The sequence below is a fragment of the Panthera leo genome, chromosome B1, assembly GCF_018350215.1.
Source record: "Panthera leo isolate Ple1 chromosome B1, P.leo_Ple1_pat1.1, whole genome shotgun sequence".
NCBI lineage: Eukaryota > Metazoa > Chordata > Mammalia > Carnivora > Felidae > Panthera > Panthera leo.
The window spans coordinates 124,023,263-124,040,077 of NC_056682.1; the positions used below are offsets into that span (position 1 = coordinate 124,023,263).

General features: G+C 34.6%; 1 long non-coding RNA gene across 3 annotated transcripts; it reads left to right on the plus strand.

The window, feature by feature from the left end:
* The first annotated feature begins 934 nt into the window (after positions 1-934).
* On the plus strand, positions 935-14,806 carry LOC122217067. Of its 3 annotated transcripts, none has more exons than XR_006201278.1 (5): positions 935-1,007; positions 11,962-12,025; positions 12,644-12,694; positions 13,453-13,612; positions 14,542-14,806. It is a non-coding gene; the product is annotated as an uncharacterized LOC122217067 (long non-coding RNA). The 3 variants fall into 3 exon arrangements; XR_006201280.1 differs by having other exon boundaries at positions 13,487-13,612; XR_006201279.1 differs by having other exon boundaries at positions 970-1,085.
* Positions 14,807-16,815: the final 2,009 nt, after the last annotated feature.

The window sequence follows — 16,815 nt, forward strand, 5'->3', positions numbered from 1 at the left end:
TTCAGAAAAAAAGTTAAATAAATATGAATGTTTTCAGAAAGCTTCAAAATCTTAAACATATTGGAATACATTCCAATAATTTTATTTGATTGTTTTTATTTTGCTTTCAACAATTTTGGCTAACATTGACCCTTAAATATATTCCAGTGATTAGGCTAAGAACTTTATACTCTTTTTCTTATTCCAAAGAAGGTATATACCTTGAGGACCCGTGTTTTCATTTCTTCTAGAATTACATTTGGGAAGGTGAGACTCCTCCAATATAGAATTTTACTAAATTAAAAAGTGGACAATATTAATATGAAAAAGTATGGCATTTTTATATTGCTCTTTACTTTGTAGGTGGACAAAATCAGAAGAGGAATAAAAAGTAGTGACCTAAATCTAAGAGTTATAATATCTTGACATTGTGGTCACAGAAATCTGGCCACAGATAAAAAGAAAAACTAAAGGAAAAATACCCCACAGTTTTAAATATAGCAGTCTATACATTTTTCATACTGATTATCTTCCATTTTAACTTAGGGACTTGTACTGAATTGACAAAATTAATCAGAATTTTCTTCTTCTTCGGTTGTAAATCATAAAGTATCCTTCTTTTGTCCAGTAATCAGCAAATTGTTTTAAGTACAAAATTGAAGGCTGACTCCAAATTTTCATATCATTTTTGTATCTGCACTTTCCTTGAATGACTAAAGTGTGCTATTTCTGTAGTAAGTCGGTTAGAAAGACTCTGATGATGCAATTAGAATCAGGATTTCTCTTTCTAGTTACTCTAGGAATTCAATTGAAACAGTCTTCTGTGTGAATAATTCTTTTTTCTTTTAAAGGCCTTGCATCTGGGTGATGCTTAGGAACTTAGGAAAATAGAATCCAATGAGAATTGCCTGTGTAATAATATAAGCTTCATAATGTTCTGAGCTGAGAAAACCAAGAAAATTCCATTTCCTGACCTATGGACTCATGGGATGTTCTGAAGATTAATGTGTCTCTTTCAGGGCACTAAGGTACATTTAGAGCACTAAAGAAGTCATTTACTAAATGGTGCCCTTGGGACTTGAAAGAGTTAATGTACCTCTCACAAGGTGAGCAATGTGCTCTCAAATGTATGCAAGGATCAGTACCAAGCTTATAAAGAATTGTGAGAATGTTGGTTAAAAGCAGCTGGTAGTCCATAACTCTATTATTTATTACTATAACCTTTAGTCAATATATTTGTTGGTATTCAGTGAGTACCTTAGGAACAACAGGCAGATGGGAATCTTCTTAGTTTTAAAACTGAAAATATGAGGTGCTATAAACATTGGCCCAGAAAAAATATTGTAAATATATAGATATTATCCAAATGGCTTGGATTTCAAAGGTGAGACAAATTATGGAAAACTAGACCTTCATTCAAAAGTGATTTTTTTTCTCAAATTAAAATCAGAATGGTATTGAATCTTTTGCCAATTTTCTTCTGGGGAAAAAATGTATTACTTAAAGGTAATTCTGAGACATTTCACAATATGTAATGTTAAGTGATAGTAAAGACATAAAGCTGAATGTGGAATATAATCATATTTTTATTAAATATGTAACACATACGAGCCTAAAGAAATATGGCAAAATATTCAAATCTTTTACTCTCGGTGATGGGATTACAAGTTATAGCTTTATTTTAATTTTTTCTGTTTTCCCTAACTGTAATGCACATGCCTTATAAAGAATTTTCTTGAGACTATTAAATGTTAAGAAAATGTGAAAACAGGTTAGTGGCAACATTAACATGTTAAATAGTGTTGCTATTTTGCTTTCTTTTCACCCTGAAGAAAGAATTTGAGCATTACTCTATGCGTGGTCCTTGCCAAAAGGGAATGCTATGCTCTTCTTAGTGACTCTTATAATGAAATTAATTACTTTTCATGGCCTGATCCATGTTTCTCAGTTAGGAAATTGGACATTAATAAGAGAGGAAACTATGTACCTTGATTGATGATGGACCTCAGGATTCTTCCCCCAGTTTTCTTCCCAACCTTCTTACTCTTACTGGATGATCAAATCTATATTCATGTTTTCAAATGCCAATTTACATGCTAAAAACTCTCAAATATCTATCTTTAGAACAGAGCTCTCTAGTTTTTCTTCTTCTAGTATACAGACATCTGTATATATGGATATACTTATGACTCAATACAAGATGAAAACAATTTCAACTAAACTCAGAAGCTTCTCTAAATCCTCTTCTCTTTTTGTTTCCTTAGAGAGTGACATTGCTCTCCTACAATTTCCCAAAGCAGAAATACTGAAGCCATGCTTGACTCATTCCATAAATGTTACTGGATCACTCATTCTAAAAATATTACTTCCCATGTATTTCTTGTACTTTTTATTTCTTTTGAACTCACTCTTACAACACTGATCAAGGTTCTCAACCTATCCTACATGAGGTCATGCAATAACCTCTGAAATCATCTCCCATCATTTGGTCTATTTCCATATCTGTCATCCACATTAAAGTTGGAGTCACATGCAGTCATATTTAAGCCCATATTTATTTCTGATTCCAAAGCCTGAGATCTTTACATTATAATTTTTGTTCCCTATGATAAGGAATTTGGGGGAAGCTTTAAGCTTCTGTTTAGAAAAAGATAAAAATCACTATCTTCTTGTTAAAGATGGTGGGTTGAATTCAGGCATTAGCTTTCATTCCTTCCCCAAAACCCACAAAAATAATATAATAGATATTTATCTTTTGGACATAAACTTAAAAGTCCAAAAAAAATTCAAATATATGTATATATATATATATATATATATATATATCTGGAAGTTGGAAAATAATAGCTGATTAAATAGAACCGAGAATATAGAATCCCATGGCAGCAAAATTTGAGAAGCAAAAATACACACAGAATCCCCCAAATCATTAGGATAATCAGCACCAGGTACTTCTGGAAGTAAGGGTAAAGATGGAACCATAATCTAGAGAATTTTGGTAAAGTCTACTTGGGAAAGAGTTAAATGATCTTTTCATTCGTTCTGTACGCACCCCCCCCCCTCCCCGCCCATGCAGGAATTGTCCCTCAGGAAATGCTAGATGTTTGTATTAGTTTTCCCAACAACAAAGGATGTATTTCTTGGTGTGGGTCCTCAATGAAAAGCAATATATTTGACTCTTAAAGAAACAATAAATTTAGAAATGCAAAAATAAATTATTTCCCCTTACCATGCACAATATTCAAAAACAGTAGAAATAACTAACCATAATATAATGTGACAAATTCTATTATATACTTAGTAATTAAACACAATCAATCTGTATGTTAGGGACCACAGGAAGAGGATTTTTGAGTTCAGTCTTAAAGGGTATCTCTGTAGAATTTTTATGAAATGTCACTCAGCAACCAATATTTAAATTTTAACTAGACTTTTGTAAATAATATTTGCACCCATAATAAAGATCCTGGCTGGTAGATAGCAGAAACAAATAAATCAGCCACCAAAAACACTTGTGCCTTTGGTATAAAGCACATAGAAAACTCTGGAGAAGGGATATTGTAATGATTTTCTGATGCAGACATTCACTAACTTCATTCAATTCCAATGATCACAATTTAGCCCAAACAATGAAGTCGTTCTAGCCAAAGAAGATGTAAGGAGTTCCAGAAAGTGTTCTAATGGTTCAGTACAACTTCATTGCTGACGATTGGAAACAATACACATATACAATGTCTTGCCACATCTAATTCCTCAGTGTATCTGGAATTATCTTACTTATTATTAATCATTTCTATTTTATGTCACTATGGAAGATTTTTTAATGACATTTTTATGACTTCCTCCCAGATAGACTGTAAGCTCTTCAACAGGAAAGCCAGGAATCATTTATTCTTGTGCCTTCTGCACCTACCAAAATGATTAAACATATGGTACTCTATAAATGGTGAATGACTAATTTGACACTAATTCCAATACAAATTTTATTTCATTCTTCCTTGTGACCAGAAGTCTTTCTTGTCAATCAGATGAGCAGCTAAATGCCTTTATTGAGGAGTGCTGTGCTAGGGTTCCTGTTCTAAATATCCCAGGTCCCCAGGGTCTCAGACACTTGTCCTGCTCTCCTTTCTTCTCTGGGAAACTAGAAGAGAGATTTGGAATTTTAGCCTTCAAAACTGCTATTAAACTTTTACAACAACACTTAATATACTACTGCATCCTTCCATTTATTTCTTGTGTATACATGAGGATGTAATTGAGGCACTGGCATTAGTTGAATCCCCATCATGTGCTAGTCACTCTTAGGAACTGTATTTGTTTGCTAGGTCTGCAGTGACAAAATACTACAAAGAAGGAGGATTAAACAACAGAAATATATTGTCTCATGGTTTTGGAGGCTAGAAGTCTAAGATCAAGGTGTTGCAGGATTGGTTCCTTCTGATAGCTAAGAGGGAAGGATCTCTCCTAGCTTGTCATGGTTTGCCAGCAATCTTTGGTATTCCTTGGCTTATAGATGTATTACCCCAATCTCTGTTTTCATTTTCTTATGACATTCTCCCTGTGCCTTCACACTGTCTTTGTGCTTTTCTCTGTGTCCAAATTTCCCTTTTTTAAAAAGTGTTTTTATATTTATTTTTGAGAGAGAGAAAGAAACAGAGTGAGAGTGGGGGAGGGGCAGAGAGAGAGGGAGACACAGAATCTGAAGCAGGGTCTAGGCTCTGAGCTGTCAGTATAGAGCTCGAGGTGGGGCTTGAACTCAGGAGCCATGAGATCATGATTTGAGCTGAAGTCAGATGCTTAACCAACTGAGCCACCCAGGCGTCCCCCAATTTTCCTTTTATAAGATCAGTTACACCAAGATTAGGGCCCAACCTAATAACCTCATGTTTTCTTGATGACCTCTGTAAAGATCATATATCTCCAAATAAGGTCACATTCTATAGTGTAGGAAATAAAATAGCTTGTCTTGGTTAAGGAGATTATAAGGAACACATTACACTGCTTTCTGGCTCTGCTGAAAATAGTGGACCAGTATCTAGTTAATATGTATATAGGGATGGGTCCTGCCTGTGCTCAGGAATGTCTTAGACCATATTATCTATGGAATATCTTATCTTGTTCTCCACCCTGCTTAAGGCATCTGCTCTTTTGTAGTTTTGGGAATGCTTTGGTTATCTTTTTATTTCTTTCTTTCTTTTTTTTTTTTTTTTTTTTTTGCACTTTTCTGTGAGTTCTTACTGGCACATAACCACTGACATATTCTGCAATGCTTCTCCTGTAATGTATGCCTAGTAAATACTGGAGCTTGAGAGCAGCTTGGGAGACTTCTTTTAGCCTCTCTCTCACACCTGTTGACTTTTGGAGTCCTGAGTAATCCTTTATGCTACTCTTGGCTTTGCTGGACAAAACTGAAAGCCAAACTTACAATTGGTGACCCCAATGTGATAAGCTGAAACCACAATTGGTGACCCCAATATAATAAGCTGAACTGACACTGTAGGACTTCAACATATGAATTTTGAGGTGACACAATTCAACCCATAACAAAGTGCATTGTCTGAAGAAGATTACACTGAAAGTCTCTGGTGTGGGGGCATCACAGGTACAGTTGAGACTGGGATTTTCATTCTGAAATTTTGGAATAATTTAAGTGCTGTCTTATATGTCCATGACTCCTTACACATTCATCTTCACCAGATTCCAGAAATTTTATGGTTACAGATAGGATTAGGCCTTCTCATCATGAATTTGCGAGAAAATATACTAACACCACGGGTTCTCTTAAGTAAATGGCCCAAAGAATCACCCTACTCTGAAGCCGCCCAGTTTACTGGCATCACTCAATATTACAAAGACTGAGGTTCTAATCAGCATTTGGTTTCCCAACTCTTACATGTGAACAGATAGCCAAAGGTCACTGCACTTTGGGAAATCCTTTAATATCAAAGACAGCAGATAAAACAAATAAAAAGAAACCCAAACCAAAAAAAAAAATTAAAAATAAAAACTTGGAAGAAAGAGAACATATAGGGGAAATAAAACTTCAAAAAGTTGTTAGTGGCAGGAGTTGAGGGGAACTACAAAAGGGTACTAGGGGGCAAATTGGCCATCAGTAGAATTGTTCCGTACCACAACTATGGTGGTATATGCATTTGCAAAACCCACATAACTGCACATCACAAGCAATAAAGTTTATTGTACAAATACTTAAAAAAAACACCAGAAGGTAATTAGAATCCATAAAAAAATATAAACTGTAACAAATGAATCTAAATGTATTACATATGAATAATATCACCAGAGTAAAGGACTTGAATTGTGTCCCCTAAAAAAGATATGTTGAAGTCGTAGCCTCTAGCCTATGAATGTGACCTTATTTGAAAATGGGGTCTTTACAGAAATAATCAGGTTACAATGAGCTCATTAGGGTAAGGCCTAATCCAGCGACTAGTGTTCTCATTAAAGGGGAGAATTTGTACACACAGACACACACACACACACAGAAAACAATTTGAAGATACACTGTGAGGTGGCCATATAACCAGAATGATGCATCTACCAGTCAAGGAACACCAAAGATTGCTTGCAAATACCAAAAACTAGATGAGGCAGAAAGAATTCCCCCCTAGCACCATCACAGGGAGCACGGCACCTCAGCCACCTTGACTTCAGACTTCTAACCTCGAGAACTGTGGGAATTCTCTGTGGGAATTTTTGTTGTTTTAAGCCATCCAGTTTTTGGCACTTTGTTATGGTAGCCCTAGAGACCTAATACCATAAATTACTTTGCAAAATAGCATTTTGACTGGACTCTATAAGGCTAAAAACAAAACAAAACAAAACAAAACAAAACAAAACAAAACAAGAGTGCCCAAATGCATTCTAATTAACAAATTTGAATATCACAGGAGTATGGGTTTGAATTTTTGAACTATTTTACATGTATAGTAGGGCTGAACAAATAAATGAATATATTGTAAATAATGTACAGAGATTTCTGTTTTGGACAATGATGTCACAGATATAGAAAGAAGAACGGCTAGATGAACTTGGTGGTGTTAGATTAGAATTGGGAGCTATCAATATACATTAATGCATATATATATATATATATATATATATATATATATATATAAAATACATACGTATATGTGTGTATATTCACATGCAATTGGACATGAGAATATAAATGTATGTTTGTGTGTGCATGTATGTGCATGCTTTACTGTTTATACATATATATTCAAGGTCTACCCACTGAGAGGTCCTAGAAAAAATGGTAAACTTAGAGCCAAGATATAGTTTCTAAATGCTATTATTCAATAAATAAAACCAGGCCCCCTCAGAAAAGTGGGAGATTCCAAGTCTGAGAGAGGGTAACCACAAGATGAGGCTAGACCATCTTGTACTTTTTGTGCGTTTCATGTAATTTCTGAGCTAAGAAAGTATTCAAAAATAGATGTGCATTGAAAGGTCACCAAAACCAATATGAAAAAATGGCCAAGACCAAAGCTAGAACTATTAAAGCAAGAAGTTAAATAATGATAGTACTGGATTAAACTGAAAGAAAAAAAATAAATATCCTTGAGTCTATGCTTACATAAATAAATAATTAAATAAATAAGAAGTAGAAGACACAACTCTTCCTTAAAAATAACTTCAATTAACAGATGTAGAAGGCATGTGAAAAATTGAAATCAGAAGTAGACACAACAATAAGAATTATTGTGAGCAATATGCACCAATGGCAATGGATGCTAAAATGAAGGTGCAAAGGAGATGAAACAGGATATTGCAGTCTCAAGAACCTCCTCTAAAATAATTATTAATTACAAAGGTTAAAAAGGAAAACAGTACTTTTATAGTGGATAAAACACAGACATCACACTATCTAAGTGATCAAGGTAAACATCATCAGTAGTAAGACATATACCCACATCACGTATCTCTGATACAGTAAACTGAGAAGCACAAATTACCTTGACAGTTTTCTTCAAAATCCACAACCTCAATCCAATCATGGGAAAACACCACACAAACCCATATTGAATGAAATATTACAAAACAATTGATCAGTATTTAAAAAAAATTTTTTTAACATTGATTTATTTTTGAGAGACAGAGAGAGATAGAGCACAAGCAGGGGAGGAGCAGAGAGAGAGGGAGACACAGAATCCAAAGCAGAATCCAGGCTCTGAGCTGCCAGGACAGAGCCTGATGCAGGGCTCAAACTCATGAACCATGAGATCATGACCTGAGCTGAAGTCAGCCACTCAACCAACTGAGCTACCCAGATGCCCCACTGGTCAATAAATACTTTTTGAAAGTAAAGTCATGAGGGGCGCCTGGGTGGCTCAGTCAGTTGGGCGTCCGATTTCGGCTCAGGTCACGATCTCGGGGTCCGTGGGTTCGAGCCCCACGTCAGGCTCTGGGGTGATGGCTCAGAGCCTGGAGCCTGCTTCTGATTCTGTGTCTTCCTCTCTCTCTGCCCCTCCCCCGTTCATGCTCTGTCTCTCTCTCTCTCAAAAATAAATAAACGTTAAAAAAAAATTAAAAAAAAAAAAAAAGAAAGTAAGGTCATGAAAGACAATGAAAGACTAAGTAGCTGTCACAGACTGAAAGAAACTAAGCAGACATGATGATCAATTGCAAATCCTGGAAGAGATAAAGGCATTAGAGAAAAAAAAAACTGGTAAAATGTGAAGTCTATAGTTTGTTTATAATATTTCATCAAGGTTAATTTTTTTGTTTTTGCTTTGATTATTGTGCAATGGTTATGCAAGATGTTAGCATTTGAGGTGAGTAAGTGTGGGTATATGAGAACATGACTATTATTGTAACCTTTTTGTAAATTTACACAAAAAAAAAACTTAAAAAAGAAAAGGAGTGCTAATGATATTCTTAGATAAGAAAATACATTGATCCATGAAACAAGGGCATAATGCTATAAGAATAGCACTTATGGAACAAAAAAAAAATACCTGTTGCAAATTAAAATGATGAGAATAGAAAGACTCAGTAAATGTGTTTATAGATTAAGTTGAAGTATTCTCCTATATGATAAAAAGTTAATCAGAAAAAAAAATAGTAGAGAGAGGATAAGAAAATTGGAAGAGGACTCCAAAATATCAGGCATACAAGAGGGAAGACAGAGTAAGAAATTATTAACAAAATAATTTGAGTACACTTCCTAATTGAAAGACCCATAAACACCTTTATTTGTTTATATCAGTATGGTTTCATAGATATTTATTTTATTTTTTGAATTATCTAATGCTACTGTTTAGATGAAAATAGATTTAAAAGGATACATTTGTGTGAAATTTCAGAACAAAGACAATAAAAGGTTTTCAGAGAGAGAGAGAAAAAAGGATCTTATTATAAAAGTCAAAGACGTAAGAACTTTTTATTCTTAGTGAACTATTTTTTAGCAGCATTGAAAGATAATAATATTTTTTAGCATAAAGTATGTTTCAAATTAGAATCTAAACAAGCTAAACTATCATTCAAATGTGAAGGCAAAGTACAGATATTTTTATATAGGTAATGTCTCAAATATGTACCTCCAATGCACTTGTTTAGAAACCCATGAGAGGATACAGATGTTCAAATCAAGGGAGTAAACCTGGCAGTGGAAGTCATGGGTGTAAGCACAAAGCAGCAGCAAAGAAAAACTGAGGATGAAAAAGTGTATTCCTTTCCTACCCTCAAAAAAGGAGGCTTTGGAATATGAAAATTCATAGAATACTGAATGCCTTTAGTATATGAATAAAAGAATTGTCCAACTGGAAAAGAATAGGAGGATAAATTAGTGACAAGTATATGGAAAATCAAGCAGAAAAATAGAGGTAATCATTAACTCCGAAGAAAACAAAAGTTTTGCAGTAAAGGAAGAGTTCTTCATAGCTTACTATTTGACTCAGCTGTGAATAGCAGTGGTTTATATAAAGTTGAATATCGAATAGACCAAAAATTACTCTGTATATATTGGGAAATTAGAAGCATGAATACGTGATGTAGATATAGCTGTATGACAGAAAGCTAAATCCTAATTTTCCATTATGACAGTCCAATGACAATTTCTACAATGTTAAAATATAGAAATAAAAATAAATTGTGAGTTATATAAAAATATGAAAGAAAATACCAAAAGAATAAATTCTAGAAGTCAAAATGAGCAGTCTCTAAGGTATAATAATAAGACAATACATTTGTAGAGTTTCATGAATCTTTAAACAATGTTTATGAATAATATTCATAAATATTAAAAAATATAAAATAGAGACAAAGAAGAAATAACTAATTGATTCCCCTCCCCCCAAAATTCCAAAGCTACTAAAATTATTTTGGTTAATAGTAAGAGAGCACTTATTATGTGCTAGGTGCTATTCTAAGTGTTTCACATTTATTAACTCAATCCTCTTAAAGATTATTCCCATTTTATGAATGTGACACTATGTTCAAAGAAATTAAGCTATGTTCCCAAAGTTATATGTAATGAAATGGCAGTGACAGAGTCTGAGTCCAGTCAGTCTCTGGAGCATTGTTTTTATTTGTTTTGTTTTGTTTTAATGTTTATTTTATTTTTTTTTTTTGAGAGACAGAGCACGAGTGGGGAAGGAGCAGAGAGAGAGGGAGACACAGAATCTGAAGCAGGCTCCAGGCTGAGATGTCAGCACAGAGCCCTATGCGGGGCTCCAGCTCATGAACCTCGATGTCATGACCTGAGAGTGGAAGTCAGAGCTTAACTGATGGAGCCACCCAGGTGCCCCTCTGGAGCATGCGTTTTTAACAGCAATGCCCCAAGATCTCACACATGATAAAAAACTTATGAAGGGAATATGCAATCACGTGGACAGATCCCTGGAGGTGATGGCAGAACATCTGGCTCTACATTTTGACTGTGCCACTTACCAACTATGAAGCTTTTGACAAGTCAGTTATTTTCTGTAGATTTTAGCTTTCTCATCTGTACCTAGAATAACTTCTGAGTGCTAATGTCAACATGTAATAAGGTGATGTAGAGTCAAGAATAGGAAACAGCTGACATAAAGCCTACATAGGGAATTGCATATAATAGGCACACAATAAATACTGATTTGAATTAAACAGGCTACTGAAATGGATATGAAGGTAAATATTATGTTAGTTCACCTATGATTCTTAATTCTACCTATAGCTTCTTCAGAATTTCTAAGGAAAAGCCACAGATACTCTAAGGATAGCTAAACCACACATATATTTTGATGATTATAAGTATAAATTTCCTTGTACATATATTATTTTTCCAGAATCAAGCCAGGATAATTATTAGTTAAACCATCATGATATCCTTGACATTTTTTTTCAAAATGCTCCTTTTCCAAAAATAGTTTGTTATTTGAAATTAATTCATGCATCTGACTTAATTGCACTTGTTAAAATTATTCTCTTGGGTTATTCTGCATGAATAATAAGTTCAGTCAATACTTTTACACTTCAGAGATGAAATTTTGACAACTTTAAAATAAATTTGCTTCTAAATAATCAGAATCTACAAAACTATTGTAAAAGAGCAGATTTAAAGCATCAAGGCTAAGACATTTTCATTGCCTCTGAACATTTCCCAAGTGTCCGCAGAAACATTTGGCCTCAGGATATTAATAGTCGTTATGAGAAAAAGGTGTTCTGTGATGATAAAATATTTAGAAAATGATGAGTTAAAGTAAGATAGGTTTCTTTTCTGAGAAACTTTTCAGAGTCTCTTAAGTGGTAGCTTGTGCTTGAATCTCTAATGAGAAATAAAATGTGCACTGTTTTCTAAAATTGATTCGACCATAGTATTTTTTTTTAATGTTCTTTTGGTCTTTCTTTGTTGTTTCTGAAGCTTCCATGAGACACAATTTTCTCTCAGAAGAAACTTCAGAAACTAAAGGTCTAACTAATAGAAGTAAGAAGGTTGATGCTGGTGCCTTACTTTATAATTTTATGTTTTATTTTCAGTCCTTTCTTATCTACTTCCTATTCCATAAAGTGGATGTTTCTCTCCAGAAGTCAAGTGAATAAGGTATTTTCCCTAATTACTCCTCATAACTTATTTTTAGTATTTTATACCAACAGAAAGAAAAAATAAATTCAGAAACCTAATGTGTAAATGAGTTGACATATAGTCCTATCTAAAACTCAATTAATATGAAACAGCAACTTTTACCAAGAAAAATTATTCTTACTTTTGAAATTAGAAATATAAACCAAGTTAGTATTGAATAGTGGTTTAAACTGTAGGTACTGAAGTTTGGGGTGGAATCATATCTGAGCACATAGCTCTCCAAGATTTAGTTTTGCAAGTGTTATAAAACAGAGATGCAAGTCTGGCATGTTTTCTAATTTGGGTAGAGGAAGTTTGGGGGATTTTTCCTAAGAATATTTTATTCTTAGAGAATAAAGTGAACAGTAGCCATACAAATAGTTTCTAGAAAAACAAATTTGTACAAAACTTTTGTATTTCATATATTAAATAAAAAAGTTAATATGAGAAATTTGATTTAAAAATTTAGTAATGATTTTCTAACTTTACATACTTGAACTAATCACTTTCCAACTTCTGAAATATGGAGAGCAAGGAAAAATAATCAAGTTTGTGTTTTCTAGATCAACTGCCATAACAAATTATTATTATATTTAGAAATATATTTGAATCTAAACATATACAAGAGGATAATCTGGATCATTTATGGTAAGAAAAATATTTTAAATGGACTATCCAGGTAAGTGAATTAAATTATACACTATGTATAAAATGGGCACTAAATCTGCTCAAAACATCTATCAACTCCAGAGACATCCTGAAAAGAATCACTAGGTTAAGAGTCACCCCACATGTCTAGCCTAGTCTCTGTTCCTTCTTAGATCCCTTTCTGCAGTATCAAAGGTTGACATCAGTTATTGAGAGCAATGTTTTCCTTTGTCTTAGTGATACTATAACCTACTCCACAGACCCTCAACTTTTTTCTCTCTGGGTGAAGTAGAAATAAGCTTGACCATCAAAGTTTGCAGACAAGTCCGTCTTTCTCATGCCAAGAGTAGCCACAGATGTATCCTGTTCTATGGTGAAGCTAGAACAGAAATCCCTTGGGAAGGTGCTAGGTTTCAAGAACCTGCTAGACATATTGGTTGTTGGGCCACTGTGATACATGTAGCAACAACAATATTTATATTTCACATTTTCTTCATAAAAATTCTCTTTGTGGAAAAAAAGGAGAACATTTTATAATTCCTATTTTAATTCTTTCCAATATATATTATTCATGGAAATGAAAATTTTAATGACTCTGATTTTATTTAACCTCATGCATATAAGCATCTTGACAATTTTCCTCTATGAAGAAAATGTATCTGTCAACAAGTACTGTGCATGCATCTTATTTCTTCACAATTAAAGTTTAACTAAAAGCAAAAGCTACTAATGCATGGCTAATTTTACAATGCAAGCAGATGTTGTTGTTAGAAGAACATCTTCCATTGTTAGCCTCTGGCTCCAGTGACTGCCATCCAAAGAATGCAGAGGAAGAAACAATTTGGAGAGCAAGAGATGCCGTTTGCTAGGGGCACAGAACACGACAGCCAGTTGGAAGTCATTAAATTATAAGTGCCTGTAAGTGTGACACATAATCTATCTTTTCAGGGTGTCTCAATTACAGATTACCTTTTATAAACATCATTTCTCATCATGAAATTACTTCAAATATTTAGGAAATTTTTAAAAATTTTTTCACATTTTTCAAAATGTGATAATCTTTTTTTTTTTTATTTTTATTTTTTAACGTTTATTTATTTTTGAGACAGAGAGAGACAGAGCATGAGTGGGGGAGGGTCAGAGAAAGGGAGGGAGACACAGAATCTGAAACAGGCTCCAGGCTCTGCACTGTCAGCACAGAGTCCGACGCGGGGCTCAAACTCACGGACCGTGAGATCATGACCTGAGCCGAAGTCGGATGCTTAACCGACTGAGCCACCCAGGTGCCCCAAAAATGTGATAATCTTAACTGATATAATTTAACCTAAATTTATAGTTTTATTTAAAGTCTTTGGTTGGGATTTTTTCCATGTAACTGGAAAGCAGAAAGACTGGTAGGTAGGGTCATAAATGTAAAATAATGAACACCAATCTTGGATTTGTTTTACTTTGTATATGTGAGAACAGAAAAGTCTTGAATATATGTCCACCTGTATACATAAAAGACCAAAAATTCAGTCCTATAACTGGGTATTATTCAGGATCATTCATACTTTATTGACTTAAAAATCCTATTTAATTATGCATAAAATAAGGAAAATATCTGATTTATATATATCTGTGGTCCATTGCAAAAGATGGCCACAGCTCATTCCTATATCTGTACATGTTTCCTTGCAATGTGACTAGTACTTTTCCATCACATGGTAGAGTCTATTTCCACTCCTTTTGAATCTGAGCTCACCCTGAGATATTCTTTGGCCAACAAAATGTGGTGGAATTGATACTGTGCAACTACTGGGTCCAGGTCTCAAGATTACTTTCAGAACCTTCTCTATCCCTTTTAGAACATCCTGTAACCCTGTAAAGAAGCTTGAGATAGGTTCCATGAGGGCAAGAGACCACTGGAAAGAGACACCCAACCAAGAAGGCACCAGATGCCCAGTGTGTGTGTAGGGTTTTGGATGGACCATCTGGCCTGCCTTACTAGAGGCACCAGATAACTGCAGCTAAGTATATGACTCAGGTGAGACTAACAGAAGTACCACCAACTTAACCCAACCCAACTGCCAATTCACAGAATCATGAACAAATAAAGAGTTGTCACTTTAAGCTACTGCATTCTGGGATGGTTTGTTGTGTAACAATAGATTACTGGGACAACAGCATTTTACCAAGGAATTAATATATAGAATCGCTTATAATTGCTTGAAGGGAAGATATTATCCTTGCTACTCTTTACATAATTTATAAACTATATTTATGACACTCTACAATGCATTAAAAATATTGCATCAGCTAATATCATGTGTTGGATATCATTCTAAAATCATTTTCTGGATGGTTCTCATTACTAACTCTTTTTCTGGTTTCTTTTTCTACAAGAAAGTTTTATTCATATTGAATTTGTGCAGTTTGATTTTCTTCTGGCTAAATATATCGTCATGAGCTCTACTTAATGGTTTTCATATTATTTTTGCAGAATGTGTTTTAGGGTCGTTTGGGACAGTCTTGTCTTCTTTGGATGTGCTACTTACACTTCTTAGTTCAGTGTCATTGGCATTCTGTCATCAACTTTATTGTTTAAAATGTGACATCTCATTGAGTACAGGATCAAACACAGAAGAATACACCTTGGTCCTCTCTCTTCGGCAGATGCAGCTGCATTTCTGACAAGAGTTCTTGGCCACCCCTGCTCTGTCTCCATCCAGAATAGTTCTTGTGGGGCACACTGCTCAGATATGATATAAAGGTATTGTTCTTTAACTATTGTGCCTTGGGTAAACACAGCCTCACATCAATATGGATATTTATACAAACACCTTACCTAATCCTTTTTAGCGGTCTTCAAATTATCTTGGATGGACCTCTTGATCTACAACATGGGTACCTTTTACTCTAATAAAAGTTCTATCTCCCAGATAACCCTCTACTAAGCCAAATCTAAGTCTCCATGAATCACATATCTTAGCTAGGGATGATGACTACAATCATATTCTTAAATTGATGATTTATATTGCTAGATCTTTCCCAGAACTCTTTTGTATATACAGACAAAATTTCTATTTGTTCTTTCTTTGCAGCATGACAATAGCAGCTAAATCAAATAACCACTCCCTAGGAAGAAGCTCTCTGATTTACTCTCAAGGATTATATATTAATTAGGATCCCAAAAGGAGATAGACACCCAAAGGAATAATTGAAAAGAATTTAATAAAAGATGCTTTTCAGAGCTGGGGATAATATAAAGCTATTGCTATCCCTGGTCTGAAGTGACTGGTGGAGGGTGTGGCCTTATATAACTGGACAAGAGCTCCAGTCATAGAAAGTGAGCTACTGCCAAAACAGTAGTCTTTCACAAAGAAGGAACGAGTTTTAATAAATATCCCAGATACTCCTTCCTCCAGAATTCTCACCTCCAACTGATTCCTTCGGTTTTCCAAATCCAACTAGAAGACAGAGGGAAAAGCAGCCTTGGACTGGAACATAAAGCAGAGCAGGTAAAGATGGAATGGATATGGGGAAACAGGGAACAGGGGCACTCAAGTGCTACTGAAGAACAAGATGTCCATTCTGTGTACCAAATATGAAGTGTCAGCAGGGAAGTTAACTTTATTGTACACACACAATAAATACATCAAAATAAAACCCTTGCTAGACTTGCTTTTCCTTAACCAGAGAAAAGTGTGGGGATAAAGCACGGGCTCTGAATGTCAGTCGGATTTGCTTTAAATCTTGGATTCATCACTTCTTAGACACATCACCTGGAGAAAAAACTTAAATTTCTGTTTCTTTGTTTCTTTACCTATAAATGGCTATATCTAGGGGTGCCTGGGTGGCTCAGTTAGTTAAGGGTCCAACTTAGGCTCAGGTCATTATCTCATGGTTCGTGGGTTTCAGCCCGGGATCAGGCTCTGTGCTGACAGCTCAGAGCCTAGAGCCTGCTTCAGATTTTGTGTCTCCCTTTCTCTCTGCCCCTTTGCCACTCATGCTCTGTCTCTCACTATCTCTCAAAAATAAATAAATGTTAAAAAAGAGAAATTGAAATGGGGATATCTATACCTACTGTATAGAATTATTATAAAGATTAAACAAAAGGATAACTGTAAAAACTTTAGAAT